Source organism: Atheta coriaria, unplaced genomic scaffold (assembly GCF_025399875.1).
Source record: "Atheta coriaria isolate IRGN ID8LTWV9N9 unplaced genomic scaffold, Caltech_Dcor_3.1 hic_scaffold_5_pilon, whole genome shotgun sequence".
Classification (NCBI taxonomy): domain Eukaryota; kingdom Metazoa; phylum Arthropoda; class Insecta; order Coleoptera; family Staphylinidae; genus Dalotia; species Dalotia coriaria.
In genome coordinates, this window is record NW_027045447.1 from 10,870,992 (window position 1) to 10,887,608 (window position 16,617).

Consider the following 16,617-nt stretch of genomic DNA (forward strand, 5'->3'; position numbering starts at 1 on the left):
TAGTTTAATGTTTAATTCTTGTAACATTGCCTTAAACAGTTCAAAACTGTGGTTGTTACGTGGTTTATACTGTATTCATTTGCCATATTTGTAGAACTATGCGTTAATCAATGTAATTTGTGCTCATTTTGTTAATTTCCCCTGCGGAATGAATGAATGTACTGATATCGAACGTTAAACGCAAAACACAATACCTACGTGTTACTTTCGTCAGAATAAATGAAAAAATTCTCAATGCAATAAAATTTTATTATAATAATTTTTTAATCGCACGTATGTAATTGTAATTTGTATAAAGTTTTAAGGTAGCGTGTCGAATGTTAAACTGTTGGATAAAATTGAATCTTGTGCAATCAAATACACTAAGCCAATATTTAATTCGAAACTGGCGTTTTGTAATTCATGATTTTTGATTGTTTGTTATTGCAATTCGCAACAGAGCTGGTCAATCAATCGAAGCAATCAAACGCTATCGCTTTCGATTAGGTCCAGACCACAAAAAACATATTCATATCAACAACAAAAACTAACAAAGCGCACAAAAAACTAAACTATATGAAACTCTGTTGAGTAATTGTCGACTCGATGATTTCTCAAGTCTTAATTCGATTTTATCTACAAATTACATAGGTTAATTTTATACTATTAAAGTATCGCGTATCGATCATGTGTGTGTGTTAATTTATGCGTTGGAATGAGTAATAAAACGAGAAGTATAAATGTATTGCGAATAATTGCAAATTCATCGTGACATTGAACGGTTTTGCAGACATTGCACACTTTGTACGACTATGGAGTCGATAAATTGTTCACTCCCAGTGCGTTACACACCTTAAAGGCGAGTGAAATGTTCTCGTTGGCGTGTAAGGTGCGTGAAAACGTTTTTTTCTTCTTTCTCAAACCAGGTCGTCGTTAGTATTCCATCATGACATATTTTAGAAGTGAAAAACACTAATATTGACATCCATAGGTGTAATAATTATTTCCGAATATTCGGCATTTGGCGCCGCGCAGATGTATGCTTTTGATGTGGTATCAAACAAATGTATGCTTTGAAATTACCCAACTATTCTAATTAATAAATCCATAAAAACAACGCATTGCCATACAACTTTTTAATTAATATCCACGTTCAATTGATATTTTATTTCAGTGGATAATTATTTATTGAGTTTATTCAATTTTGTGATTTTAAATTCAAGTTACAACTGTTAACATTGTTCCTGTTCAGATTGGCAAACATGTAGGTACCTTGTAGCTCTCGATAAGCAAACATGATAAAATTTACAACGTCTTACATTGTGGTTTCTTGTCAGTCTCTTTATGTTATGTCGATTGAACGTTTCCTATGTGAGATTACACTTTAAACTTACAGGATCTTACCTAGAAATTTACTGCAAACCGTAATAAAATTAAACATTGTAAATTAAAGTTTTAATTTATTACATACTGCTTTGATAAGTGAATTTTTTAATGTAATAAAATGTTTTCACTGATTTTACCCGTTGATTTTGCTGATTTTGACATGAACTGTATTTGCATGTCGTTAAAATACATGTTGCTATCGCTCGTGAAGATAATCTAACAAGACGTTAATGTAAATCTAATCGTCGTATCGTTTATCGTCGGCTTATCGCCATCGGTGCGTTCACCAAGTCACTAATTCATTACGGCAGGTAGACAACGCCTCAGAAGCAAACCAGCGAGCGTTTTGGTAAGTGCGCAAATCCGCGATGCTTTTCCATGCAATTTCACTCTCTTTAACACCAACCGGCAATCTGCGACCACATTTACATTACTATAATACCAGATTAATGCTGTTTTCAGCAATTTGCAATTTGAGATAGTGCATTAATCACGTTCTTTGGCGTCGATTAGATTGAACTGTAATTGAACATGATGGGCTTATTTTCAACGTCATGTAATCATAATGTAAACGAGTGCGGACGACAAAACTAAAGCAAAGCGAAGTTGTAAACTAGCAAAAACATTGGAGAAAGGTTCCTCGGATGTTGGCGTGCATTTAAAAGGTATTAAAAGTAGGAGGCTACAGATCAAGATAAGCGAAAGTTTCAATTAAGTGTAAAATGCGAAGAGTGTGACTTTGGTGTTATATAATTATTTTAGTAATTATATTCCTTAATCACTATCGTCTTAACTAAAGTAACTAACATACAAAATTGTTACAAGTAACATTTTTAAATAATGAAGTCTAACAAAGCAAATTTTTAATTTTAAAAAATGTATATATTATCAGGTTAATGTTATTGTTTAATATTGCTATGTGAAACTTTTGAAGAGCCTAAATAAATTTGAAACTAACCACGAACTGATCGCCTATCACAAACAACCATTACGTTTACAATCCGCTTATTATTTCGACGCAATAATGAGTTGTGCTTTGACGAGGGAAAATTGTGAAATTTCATACAATTTCATATTGCATCAACCGCAAAACAATAACAACAACCTTATGCGATATCACACACACGTCCTGCTGTCCTGGCGGGCGCTTCGATTGCGGCGCGCCTAATTATCCAGGATTATGGACAGCGCCGCTGTGCTGCGTAAACAGTGGTTTTATTTAGCATCAAATAGAAGGATTAAGGATTATGGACGCATTATGCATCATGCAAATCTAGCCGTTTCAAATTAATAGAAAAGATTTTAATAAATTTATCTAGTTAAGTCAATAATATCAATAATAATTAGTAATTTTATTGATTTTGAAAATGTAACTGTTAGAAAATTGTTAAAAAATCATTTGGATAAGAAAAAATTAAAATTTGAAAAATTTTAACTTAGAAAAAATTTCTAGCGATAAAATTAAATTTTCTACTAAATATAAACCTTTAGAAAGAAACATTATCACTTTTTGTTTATAATATGTACAATTTCATAACTTTGTGTTTATAGTAGATTTAAATAAAACACAGTTATTTAAATGCTTTGCATTTCAAGTGCGCTACCGCAAAATATATGAAATATTTTTGTTTGAAAGGCAAAAAAGAAGAACGCAACAAACTTTCGTTTTACAACTTTGCGGACTAATGAATACTAATAATCCGCCAAACGAATAAAAATAAAATCAAGCTTTAAAAATTGTTTAAAACCACATTGAAACAGTCAATACACATTGAAATGTGTGTATTTTCTGTTAGAGTAAGCATAACTTAAATAAGTAACCACTAGGTAAATAAGCAGCAAATAAACCATAAGAAATAAGTAAAAGTAATTTCTATTTATACAGTACTGACATGTAATCCTCAATTTATAATCCAGCTACTCTGTAATCTTTCCTGTCAAGTGCATGTTTAATAATTCTATGCCTTCCAGTGACGCATTTTAAGCCGTAATGAATGACTTTCAACGCGTGTAAATTGTGATTAAAGAGTTACGCGTGTTGCGCACTTACTATTTGCTTTAAACTTGTATCTATTCATATATATTTAATATATTTAACAATTATAAATTTATTTGTTGCTAGTGTTAATGTAGTATGTGGGTTTAGCACTTGTTTTACTTTTCGTTTCATTTTTTTACGTTCGTTTTTATCTTTTCAATTTCGTTTTTGTTGTCACGTCATGCTCACTTGCACGCCTATACGGTACTCGGTTTACGCACACGTATTTACTTTTGTTACCTTTTGTTTCTTGTGGAATGCAAAATGCATTGCCGAGCACAAATAATAAAAAAACCGTTCGCGTGCTAAAATGTAATCGAAATATGTACTCGTAACATTCGGTAATGCACTGCACATAAACTAAATAATAAAGTGACTTGACTTAACTTGTTGTCTTACATTGATTTACTCTTTGTATTTGCATTGCATCTATGCGTATTTTTTTCTGTGCGCATGTTTCACTTGTGATTTGAATATGAAATTTTGAGCAGAATTTTCGACTCGTAACGCATTATAATGAACGCGCGCGCGCCATGCACTATTTGTCAATTTGGTAATTTCTTGTCTTCGTGCTTTGCGCTTTGATTTTGACTTGCGTGGCGTGGCGTGGCTGGGCACGATGAAAGAGTTCGCAAGTCGATTTTTATTCGATTTCGGATTACGTACTGACGGTGGTATGAGGTGAGCAAAACCGCAATTGCCGATCGAAATGTAACAGCACAGTGGCGCACGTGCGTTGATTATGTAATACAGTAACACTTCAACAACGATTTAATTTTTCTACAACTTTACAGCTGACAACTGAAACAACTACTAACAATCTATCATCAAAATATTTGTGCAAATAATGTTTTACAATATTCTAGTCTCCGATAATTTAAAATTTAATCAATATTAAGTTATTTTAATTATTTTACTAATTTGCACTAAAATATTCCGATTGAGTACTGAGTTTTTGTTTCTTTTTTGGTCCCATATGGACCATATTATAATTTATGACAAAACAGTGCTTTATGACCCGGATTTGACATTGACTTCTTCACATAGAAGCAAAAAGGTAGAAGGTTACGACTTTATTCTGATTAAATCTCGATTGAACACATCGATAAACACATAATTGTTCATATGTGCGCTGAACCGACGTAGAAATTCAAATGAATTCCTAATATGTTATTCCAAAACTCACGAATTACAGAGAGTTTAGTAAAAGGTGCGGGTGTGTTCGGACATAACCCTGGCCATGTTAATTACATGATTTATACACATTAACATGATTATTCGTTGGGTGTCGTGAATTGTTATAATTATCGGTTTAGTTTTCGAAGCGTAGCCACGCACCAAAATTAGAAGGAAAATTATACAATGTTTTTGTTTGTGGGTTGAGATGTAGACATTTTTACCGGGGTGTGGTTTATAATAGGTGGTCAAATAAAATTAGTCAATCCGACACTGAATATGTGTACATACGATTAATTTCATTATAAATTTATGTGAGGTGTGTAACATGGAAGTAAATTTTAAATTGCGGCGAAGGAGTTGTTTCAGCAGCGGCTGTAACCTTGGTCTTTTACTCTCATTCCTATTATATTCAAATTAAGACAAGACTTGAGTGTGCAACAAATAAAATGTGGAATAAAATTATACTTAGGTGTGGAGGAAGTGATAAATTTATGGCGTAAATATTTTTGTTGAAAAAAAAATAAATTTCTACGGCGCCTCCACCATTTTTTAAATATAAAATATTAAAATGTTGAAATATGTAATAAACTTAATTAAGTAAGCAGCAAGCAGGGTAATTATACGTTTTCCATTTCTTTTAAGTTTTACTAATTATTAACAAGGTGAGTAGTCAAGACACGTTTTCGGCCGCGCGCACGTTCATCGGCCACACAACTCCACTTTCTTACTCAAACTGCTTGCGCTGTTTTTCGTGCAGCGTAGTAGAAGGCGCATAGTGAAGACAATAGCAGTGACCTAGAGAGGAGGCTTAAGCCATAGCGGCGCGCGTCTTGCTGGCGAAGGTGTGAGGCGCGCTCAGTTGCTCAGCAGCCGCCACGCCGACCACTTCTACCTGCCGCAACGAGAAGAAGAAGAAACACGACGCTGCGCGCACCTCTTCCGGTAAGTGTCATCGCATTATAGAAAATGCCGGCGCGGCGCCCTACCACCGCCTCTCATTGTCATCTCGTTGAGAATTTCCACTGGTGGGTGGATGCTGTGAATGGATTGTGTGTTTGTGTGTGTGTGGATTGTAGTGAGAGCAAAGGGCGGATCTTTGCAATCATCGATATTATAAATAATTTAATGTTGTGTGACTCTGGTTGTGGTGATTTTCATTCAGTCGGTGACTACAATGCGCGCATGCGACACTAACCCATAATCATGGATTATTTAAGTGTGAATATAATTTTAAAGTGAAAAATTTTTAAATTTTTTTTATAACAAACGATGATAAAGAAAAATTTTTGGAGCAAGTTTATTCTAAGACAAATGTTTTCCGGTAGTCCTGTCGAACGCATGATAAATTTATTCCTGCCGTGCGCGACTTATTGTGACGTATACAAATTTAGTTTCCGTTACGACTTTGATATTTGATACATAAATATTTCGGATTCAGATTCCGGTCTTCAGATCCTTAACGTTTTTCTTTTCGGTTTTTTTTTTATTTTGGAGAAAGCAAATCCAAGTCCTCATTTTTGATATCGTCGATATCTGTTTACGGACGTGCTCGGCAGCGATCCGGCGATTTTCGGCCATATTTCACTCTCTCGACGTCGCATATTTCCTCATATTTCCTCGGAATTTCCACGTAGCGCAAACACATCGCGACGACAGTTTTCACACTCGCTTGCTCCGCGGCAGGGAAGAAAAAGAGACGCTGGAAGGCGAGAATACTGCGAATGAGCATATTTTTCTTTTCGAGCCGATCATCCGGCAATCACTTCCGGTGCCCGCGGAGATCAAAAATGCGCACGCGAATAACAACCAGACGATTTCGTTTTCCGCGAAGACGAAGCCTTTCACACATTGCGCATAAAACACCAACAGATATACAGTGCGTTAACACAACATCAAATTACTTCCGGAAAGTTCATTTTGATATAATATTACTTATTTCTGCGTTAAGAAAGTGTAAAAACTTGAAATTTTGAAAATTGTTACACAGAATGTGATCGTATGCATAAATTTAGTTTTCATGAACAAAGTGTATATTCTGTGAAATGTTGTTGTTTGAGAAAACGTAATAACAACAAAGACGATTTTCCTCCCGGTGCGTTTGAAGATGAAGGCGGCTTTGATCGCTTTCGGCGAGATGTAAGCGAGGCGCTTCTTTCTCGTCTTGCTCTGCGGTTTGCATTTTGCATAGCACGCTTTTCAATGCATATATGTTGACGCATGCGTGCGCAAGTCTGTGTGCATATCAGACGCGTCCCATCTGCCGTTTTGTTCGGTTTATCTGTTTGTATACGTGTCGCTCGAGCGCTCCAAGCTGCACGCTACATAATAAACGTACATCCTTGTTGTCATAGCTGTGCGAATATAAAATAAACACCCAGCGGGCATCGAGAAATGCGTTAAGATCTAATAGCATTTTTCGCAACTACGCTAACAAATAAAGTTGCCACGATAAAATCAAACGCAACATGATTTTTTGCATTTTTACGTATTAAAAATATGTAAATAATAAAATTCGTAATCGATAGTTGTCTGCGTTTTCATGACGGCTGTGTGGTCATAACATTGTCATAACATTGCATTACAAGCGAAGGAGGAGTGCACATTGCTATCAGGTCGTAAAACTTTGATTGTCCTGCTCGTCATCAGCAAGAAAAGGTCGCAAAAATTCATGGCGCTCAGTACCTGATACAAACATAAACTTTTTAAACATTTTAAACTAAAATAAACTGAATATTTTATTTTTTAAAATTAAATTTGCCATAAAGTGAGCTTAATTAGGTTAATCAACATTTTTTTCTTTAATTTATTATAAATAAGCTTTAATTGTCGATTGTTCAATTGTTAATTGGATTAACATACTGATTATTTTCTTTTGTTAAAATTTAACCTGCATTTCACCTTAAACACTCACTTAAATTTCTTCTTCTCTTTTTGTGTTGCTTAGTTAACTCAGCTGGAAGTCTACTAACACACATTCTCTTTTTGCTTTTTCGTTCTTCTACTTAAACGCGCGTACCGACAGCTTCCTGATCAGTTCTATCTTACCTTTCGTCTTGTCTGCTTGCCTTAATAAGTATCTGAATGCGTTTACTCTAGTAGTAACAGCTAGGCAATGGCCGAGTAAGTCGTACTACTCAATGAATTTTCAACGGCGATTAGTTTCAAGGCCGGCGACCGCATTCTCGATTATTAAAGCACATAGACTCAAAGTCTCGAAGATGTCGATGTTAAATCTATCTATATAAATAGAATTAATGTTGTTGCAAGCTCACTGAGAGTTGATTATAAATTATCCGCAAACGATCATTACTAACAATCATGTTTTATTTGTTTTAAGTTAAGTCAACTTGCGCTAACCTTGTAGATTTTATCCTGGGATTATTAAATTTATTGAATGAAAATTTATCTCTAAATAAATCTTATAAAAAATAAACGAATGTACTCTCTGCAGTGCCTAGCAAGTATACAAATCGATAGTCATCTTCTTCATATTCTTCACTACTTTATATTCTTCTCCATGAGTTTACCAAGTACAAGTATGTATTGAGTGAGTCTGAAGCGTGAAGCCTGTTACTTGGGCTTGGTCTCGTTTTCATTTCACCTTTCTCTTCGCAATAAATCGAAGACGAAACCAGCGGATATGAATAAATCCACGTTCTGCTCTCCAGCTGTGGAGGTTTAAAACATTTATTTGTATTTTTCATTGATTTTGAGTTGTAATGTAAATTGTAGTGAGTTTTATTGTTTGTTTTACCAAACGGTTGGCTGAATATATTGCGGAAAAGTCCCAAGACGATCGCGTTGTAAGTTGCAGGCGCTGTGAAGCTGTCTTCCGCGCGCACACGCTCTACTAAAATTGATTGGTTTCACGAGTATTAAAGTGCACTGCTTTAAAAATGGAATTTATTTAGCCGCACGGCGCTGCATCTGCATCTTTGCATCCGGATGTTCCCGCAGGATTGAACATAAGTACGTCTGACGTGCACGTCGCGCTACTCGGTACTACGAACTTGTAAAACCACGCAAAATAAGAAGAAACTAAATCAAATCAAGTCGGGAACATTCATCTCTTATCTTATTTTTTTACGACAAATAAATTCAGCATTTTATGTAATTTTGAGAGATATTACGTAGAAATTAGTTAAAAATTGCAGTAAATTATGTTTTATCGTAAAAAAATTAAAGGAAGCGGAAATAGTCGAACAAAGTCATTTTAACACTCGCTACGAGATCACTTCTTTTCTCAAACAATAATTCTCCGCAAAGAAAAGATAATAAATCATGAGTAAATTTTTCTACATAACAAAAACGTCGAAAAACTCCAAGAAAACCAAAAAGAAAGTCGAATACTCATAAACTTTGCATGCATTTCACAAAACTACAAAATACAAATTCAGAATTCAGATAATAAGCGATAAAATGAGGAACTAAATATTAAAATACTATTTTGATGTTCTTCCTCGTTTTATGCAACAATTTCTTGCTTCTTGTTTCTCGTACGGCGCTGTAAATTGGTTGGTAATAATCTAATAGCCCGTAACTAATAAGTAGCACGAAATCAGCGCAATTGCGCAAGAGATGGCAGAGTGGATGAGTGGAAGCACCACGTGATAGCGCGATTTCAAGCATTTGTTACATTTCTAATTAATGCGTAACCGGGTAGCGAAACCGTAAGACTTTACCGATCACGTTTTAGTGCGCCAACTTAACGGAGTAACTTCCACGACCGTGCGGCGAAAACGAAAACGTAACCGAAGTTATGTTACCGGAGAAAAACCAGCGAGCATAGCTAATGAATTAATTTCTTAATGAATGGAGAAATTGAGCAATTCAATTAGCTTCAATCGTCGGATGTATACTATTGTCTTAGAAAACATTATGATGCATCCATTATGGAATTACTTTTATATTAGGAGATTTAAAAATAAAAACTTCTGAAATTTTGTGACAATACTTTGTGAATATGTGAATTTTGCACTCGGCAATTTTGCACAAAATTTATTCGCACATATCACGCATTCATCGACATTGTTTCGGGTGTTTTCCGCCGCTTTATGTTTATTTTACTTTGGCGCGATGCGTGCGCGTAAATATAATAAAAACGCGGCGTCGTGCTTGCAAGGATTTACAGCGACGACACGAGGACATTCTCGAGCGCTTCGAACTCGCCGGAAATGTATCGCGATAAAAGTGCTCGCGAGTCCTTGCGCGCCAGCGTTTTATACCGCCATCATATCATATCGTATTTTCTTGCGACGAGGCGCGCAATTTGTTGGTTCAGAAACCCAATGATGGTGGATACTAGAATCGGAGGTTTTTTTGTGCTATTGCGCCGAGAACAACCATTTCGTGAACGGGAGAATAATGTTTGCTCTGAGAGCTGAAAAATAAAGATAAATACATAAAATTTGGTCATTGGATTCCTTTTTTATTTAGTTTAGTAATTTTTAAAATTATAAGCCCAAATAATTCGTTGATATCAGCTAAAATATTAAATTTAAAAGAATTTAAAATTTATTTTATAATTTCTAAGCATTCTAAGCTGTCATAGTGAGCTACTTTTTATAATAAATTATTTTGTATTCAATTCTTCAATATCCTAATATATCTTCATCTCGTTAGACATGGCAGGTCTCTTTATTCTCGCCTCGATACGCCACAAATAACCAATTAACCTTTCTCCGCAATTATCATCGACTTTTAATGCACTCGCGCATTTATTATACTCGCGGCGGCTCCGGCACCGCGTCGAATCGAACATGACAACTAACAACTTCCGTGCTATTGACACTAGATGACTGGATTATTTATAAATGGCAAGGAATACGCTTTGTAATTTTGCAACTTTGTACATTTCACAGTTCACAACTCACAGCTTACAAGCACATTATATTCTGCATTAAGTATATTGCTTGAAAATTGCAATCCAATTTCATTTAGAAACTTTAGAGATTTCTCTGAGAAAACTGAAGAAATTCTATATTTATTTATATATAGGGTGATGCAAATTTATAATATTTTATAAAGGCATCTTCATAAAGTTTATTTAAATGCACTTTAACATTTAAAATTATATTCATGTGTAATTGATTTCCGTAAATAAATTTCTCATATTTAGTTCTCAGTTACCACTAATACTTATAAATGATTTTATGCGTGATGGTAAAATGCAGAAATTTATATGTAGGATGATGTCACAAGGCTGTAATGTGCGAATTAAAATTCTTGGAGCGTTGTTGCATTCGTTTTATTATTCATGCATGCATAAAAAAGGTATTTTCTCCTGTGGTCTGCCAAAAAATAAAAAGTAAAATTTAAATTTTATATGCGTTGGATGTAAAGCTGACAGGAATGCACCGCACGATCCCATGTTGCGTCCAATGACCCGCTACAATTTATATCAATGCAATAATGCATTTATTTACATTAATAAATAAATAATTTTATTTTAAATTAAATAATTCTCTTAGTTTTTGGGTAAACCAAGGGAAATTTTGTGACGCGTGCTATGAGTACATTTAGATCGTCGAGGTGTTTGAGAGTGTTGAGACCTAGGGTAGTTTTAGTATTCGAATTCGTGTTCGAGTGCCATTAGTTTCGCCCACTCGTCTCGCCAGACGATACAAGGACCTCTACTGCGATAGGATAATAGGATAATTAAGTTGCAAGTGCACCTTCAGGCAATTTAAGCTATATTTAGTTGAAAAGTAGTTTTATCCTAAAAATAAAAATTTTACAGACTAGATTACATTGTATTTTAATGATTTTAATATTTATCTCTTCATAAATGTTTTTTACTAATATTTGTATTAAAAATCGTGATGTTAAATCTGTGTCAGGAGTAATTTTGAAAAGTGTATCATATCACATATGTAACAATGACACACTTACATACAAAACACATTTTTGCCGGGCAAAAGGACGATTAATGAGCACTCGACTGAAATCAGAATTTTACGAGCGCCGCTCCAGTTTTCGCTTTTTACCTTCCTTTTATTTCCACCGCAGAGCGAGATGATGAGCCATGACAAACTCGAGCACTCATACAACGTGAATAATGCGCATGTGGGAATGAATGAATGATGAACGCAACATACACACACACGATATATACTAACATGCTAGTTGATGTAGTAACATCTGCGACTGCGGAATATCTATTCGAATTTAAATGCAAATCAGGATGTTATTTACGCAAATGACGCTCGAAATTCGAGCGATTCTCCGCAGCTTCTACTAAATGTAGTTCAGGCAAATCAGTGCAAACGCATTTTTGAAATGTAAATTTTAGTGTGTTTAGAAATTTAGTTTTATATTTATGTTTACATCTGGTGTTGCAAGATAATTGCAGTTCACAAAAAGTGTGAAATGTGCGCATCCAATGCAACACGGTTCGTTGTTTTTATTTCTTGCATTATAATTATGATTATGGCTGTGGGTAATGCGTGAAACAACCTTGAGCTGCGCTAGAATATCATTAGTCGTCTTGTGAGCAAGTATAATGTGCGAGTATACATCTTGATAATAATATAAAAGAAACATGAACACGAAACATCGCATTTCATGAGACTGAAAATAAATACAACGAAATTTTTTAGGTTTTGGGTTGAAATTAATTCAGAATGAGGTAAACATTAATTAAGAAATATACTAAAGTTTTTATTTTGTTGAAAACATTTAAATATTGCAATTAATTGCGTTTTAAAACAAAAATTTAGAAAATCAAGTTTTTGAAGACGTGAATTGAAATATTGATGATAATGTAAATGAAAAAATGAAGATTTTTACATTGTAATGTAATACGGTAATAACTTTGATTAAAACATTGATAATATCCAGTTATCGCCGAATAAAAAGCATAAAAAGTAATGAAAATTCTTTATGACTGCACGAATTATTGCAAAAATTTCGCTCTCTCCGCGCACAACGTTGCTTAAACATCTTCATCTGCTTTTGCGGTGGCCGCTTCACCGAAGTGCATTATCTTAATTAAAAAAGGGTGTCTTAATGTTCAAGTGAGCATTAATTATTAGGAAAAGTTTTAATTGCTCTTGGCGGGCGCGTGAAAATGCCGCGCGCAAGCGAAAAGAACCGCGAAGTGGTTCAGCATCTCTGAGCGGAGGAAATGGAAAATGTTTAGATTTACACGAAGTGCACACAAAGTTTGGCGGCTTACAGAAAACACAAGGACGCGCGGACAGTGAATAGCAATAAAAAAACTTTGCGTATGTCGTTAAAATTAAAAGAAGCGAGAAAAGAAGTTTATGAGTGAAAATAAAGCGTTGCGAAGAAATTTTTTCATTTTTACGGTGAAATTTAGTTAAGCAAACTTAGGAAACTATGTTGCGCATGTGACTTGGTTGGCTATAGGTGTAAATATATGCCTTACCTGCCTAAATTCATATTACAATCAATAGAGGACGCGAGTAGTTCAACAAATGTATTTATTTTTCGGTGCAACGATAATACGATTCGATACGATAAAGAAACCTTGTCTCTAAGCCTTGAAGATAAAAATGTAAACATTATTTATCGTGTACGTATACATTTTGGTGTTTTGTTCTTTAGTAATTTCATACGTACTCAATCTTTTTTCATCTTAGCGCAGCGCGAAATATACCGAGAAGTTGCGTTGCAATTTTAATGTGTTATTATTATTAATGTTATACGAATGTGTTTTTTTTTTACTATTTACTCACGGCGTGGAATTGCTGGAACAATAATTCATAAATATTTAAGTCTGCGCGTGTGCAATAATGAGGCGCGCCCTCGAATGCGACCGCATTTTGTGTCCTGTCCCGCACACTTGATTATTCATTTATTAGCGCGCAATTTGTTTCTCTGGGTTCATAAATTAGGCGGTAGGTTAATTGCGTTTTAATCATCACATAATTTAAACATTTAACGTACTAATTCGTTATCAAAAATTAGATTTAAATGTAAAATTGCATTTTTTAAATTCTTACGCAATATGCATCTTTATATATTTATTTTATTGATGGAAATAATTTCTAAACAATAAATATATTGAGATGTTTGTTGATTTTTTTAAATTTGAAGGTCAAGTTTAAGAACACATCAATGAATCGAACTCTCTTTTGTTTGTCTTTTCATTCGGCGCATACTGGCATTGAAAACAGGTTTAAACGAAATTGGCAACACACCGGCTGTTTTATAAATAGCTGTATATTTGTTTATTATTTCTTTTTATACAGCATGTTCCAAATATTCACACATAAAAAGAAAAAATATTTCTTTCTACTATTTACAACCAAATTTAATTATCATAAGCACACATTAATTTATTTAATTCTTTTGTGTTTAATTTTACGCTAACATCTGTTATGTGGAATTTAATTTCGATTCTCTTGAGATTCGACTGAGAGAAAGTTTGTCCAAGATCGACTCTGAAGTTAAAATTCTTTGTAAAAGTTACCTTTCGCGATGGGGGACACAAACACAAGATGAAGAGATACTTTTTCCATAGGCTTATAAGGCAATATAAAATCCGCCCGACGCCAGACGAAAATTTAGAGGCCAGGGTCAAGGTTAAATTTCATCTCAGCCAACGGCAAAATTTGCTCAATCGAAACGATGAATCAGCATCAATATTACATTCTATGTCAATATCAAATAATATATGCATTATCAAATTTTTTATTTAAAGTTAGAATGCTTGAAGTTATTGGCAAATAGGTAACATCCTCCGCGACGTTTAATAAAACTGCATGAATACAAAATCATGTGTACCTATGGAAAATATCGCCGATCGACTAGACTACTGAAGAAAGAAGCAAAAGCGCTCGGATATCTTGATGCAAAAAATTATAAATTGTGCTTTCGAGGGGAAATATTTAAAGTCGTAAAGTGTTCGAGACGCTCTTTAGATTATGGCGAAACTTAGATGCCTCGGCAGGCGCATACTTTTCTAATAGAATAGACGCGATGCTACATGATGAAGAGGGGTGAGAGTGAGGTCCTTGCAATATAACTGCGCCCATGGCGGGCAACTTTTATGCTCTTGAAAAATGTTGCAAGATAAAAGGCAAAAATTCCATCGGGGGATGGAACTTTTGATAGATACATTTGTTTTATCAGCGATATGCATTTTAATAAAAGCTTTTGTCATAGTACCTAATAGCAAATAGTTCAGGTTACATAAAGCAGATATTTTTCTGCTTTGAATTGAAAATTCAGCTTTAATAAAGAAATCCCAATAGGAAATGAAGAATAGCAAAAATAACGAATCAAGATCCCGAATCCTGGCTTTTTCTTTGAATCGACTTCGAAAGCCCAGCGCTTTCTAGAGGTTAGTTGAGCGCACGTGCTGGTATTACTCTCGTGCGGCCGGAGGCGGCGAAACAAATTCAATCAGCTTCATTTGATTAAACAAGCGCTGGATTTTTCCGTCTTCGTTCTTACTCTCACCCCTCCGTCTGCATCTCAGCTCTACTTGATCAAAGTCAATAAATCATTTCGGCGCATTACGTCTTTCTCACTTCGCAATTAAGATTTTCAATTCAAGGGCCGCGATTAAGCCGCGCCGAAAAATGAAAATAGGATCAGATTTAAGACGTAAGACTTGATTTATTAAATGCGAATTGTTTGTCTTAGCGACGACTTTTGAAAATACTGTCGAAATTTTCTTGGAATTAGTTTGAAAATTGTTTGTTGGTTTTGCCTCACGGCTCTCTAAGATCAAACACAAATATATTATTAGCCGGATTGGTAAAGCAAGTAAATTGCTAAATTGTTAGATTGGCAAATTGCTAAATTGCCTCCAATCAGCCGCATCGAATCAAGACGTTGGTGAGGCATCACTTGAGCGATTCCGCTGTTTGTTCAGCTATCAGTGTAGAGTATATGTACACTTGCATAACTAGCAAACAACTTGGATTGGGGGTGCAATCGGGGCAAAGCATCACATCACACAACATGGTACATATTATGATATATCAGTGATCTTCCTGCATGAATAAGTAAATGTATATTGCGAAGACGCCTGGGAGTTGATTGAGGATGCGCAAACAAAATTAATACTCAACAAACACCATTAGAATAAAATTAAAATAAAAACATGGCTAGATTAATTTTTTGCGTGGGTGTTTATTAATTTAACTTAATGAGAATGAGAGATGCAACTGAGAAATTAAAAATTTAAATTAGTTCCTTGAAACATCTCATCAGTCAACATCTATTTTTAGTTATTTTTGACTGTGATGACGGCTCGTTAAATACGAAACAAGGTCGTTGATTTTTTGCAGCACGCAAACGAAACTCCCGGAGTCACCGGAGTCAATGTCACGGTTGACTGTACCGGTATATTCAATAACACGAATACGCTACGCAAAGAAAGTTATAATAAAAACTTGTTTTTGTTGTCTTGTTTTTTCTCCGTTGTATTTACTATGTAATCGCCTGCATACCAGGATGAAATTTTTAACGCATCATCACGTAATTAACTTAATTATCGTGTAATTAGAAAATATCTGATATTGGCTTTGGAATGTTTGGCAGCTAATTGAAATGTCTCGTGATGGCAACCGAAAACATCTCGGACATAGATGCTGACTTGAGTTGGAGCGTCTTGAGCTCGAGCTCCGCACTTGATTTGGACTTGAAATCATCCGGATAAATGTCATTAATTAGTTGCCGGCTGCGTTTAGCCGCGGCACGCGAGACATGTCCGCTTGAGGACAAATTGGAAAGCTCGAAATTGATTCCCGCCGGCGCTGATTTAATTAAAATCTAATTAAACCTGAAAGGCGCAATTTGTTAATACGAAAATTAATTAAAAAACAGAATTTTTGAATTTCGCAGATTTTTCAAAGCATATTTTATTTTACAAACTGTCTATGCGCTTGGTAGAAAAGAGTATTCACTCTCGGATCGTCGAAGATGCTCTCGTGAACAATTTAAAGCATAGAGCCGCGCCATCCATTCTTCTTCTCGGCAGCGCCAGCCAGTTCGGACGTTCCGAGAATTAAACGGCGAGCGCCCATCAATAAATAGCACTTTCACCAAAGATTAATGTC

General features: G+C 34.9%; 1 protein-coding gene and 1 long non-coding RNA gene across 3 annotated transcripts in view; one reads left to right on the forward strand and one right to left on the reverse strand.

The window, feature by feature from the left end:
• LOC135793009 (uncharacterized) overlaps positions 1 to 16,617 on the reverse strand; it is a 106,666-nt gene that overhangs the window by 59,114 nt on the left and 30,935 nt on the right. The window lies entirely within an intron of this gene.
• Positions 5,389 to 16,617, forward strand: part of LOC135793005 (uncharacterized) — a 61,257-nt gene continuing 50,028 nt past the window's right edge. The window contains 1 exon segment of the mRNA XM_065303844.1: positions 5,389 to 5,524. The gene's annotated coding sequence lies outside the window, so the exon portion shown is untranslated.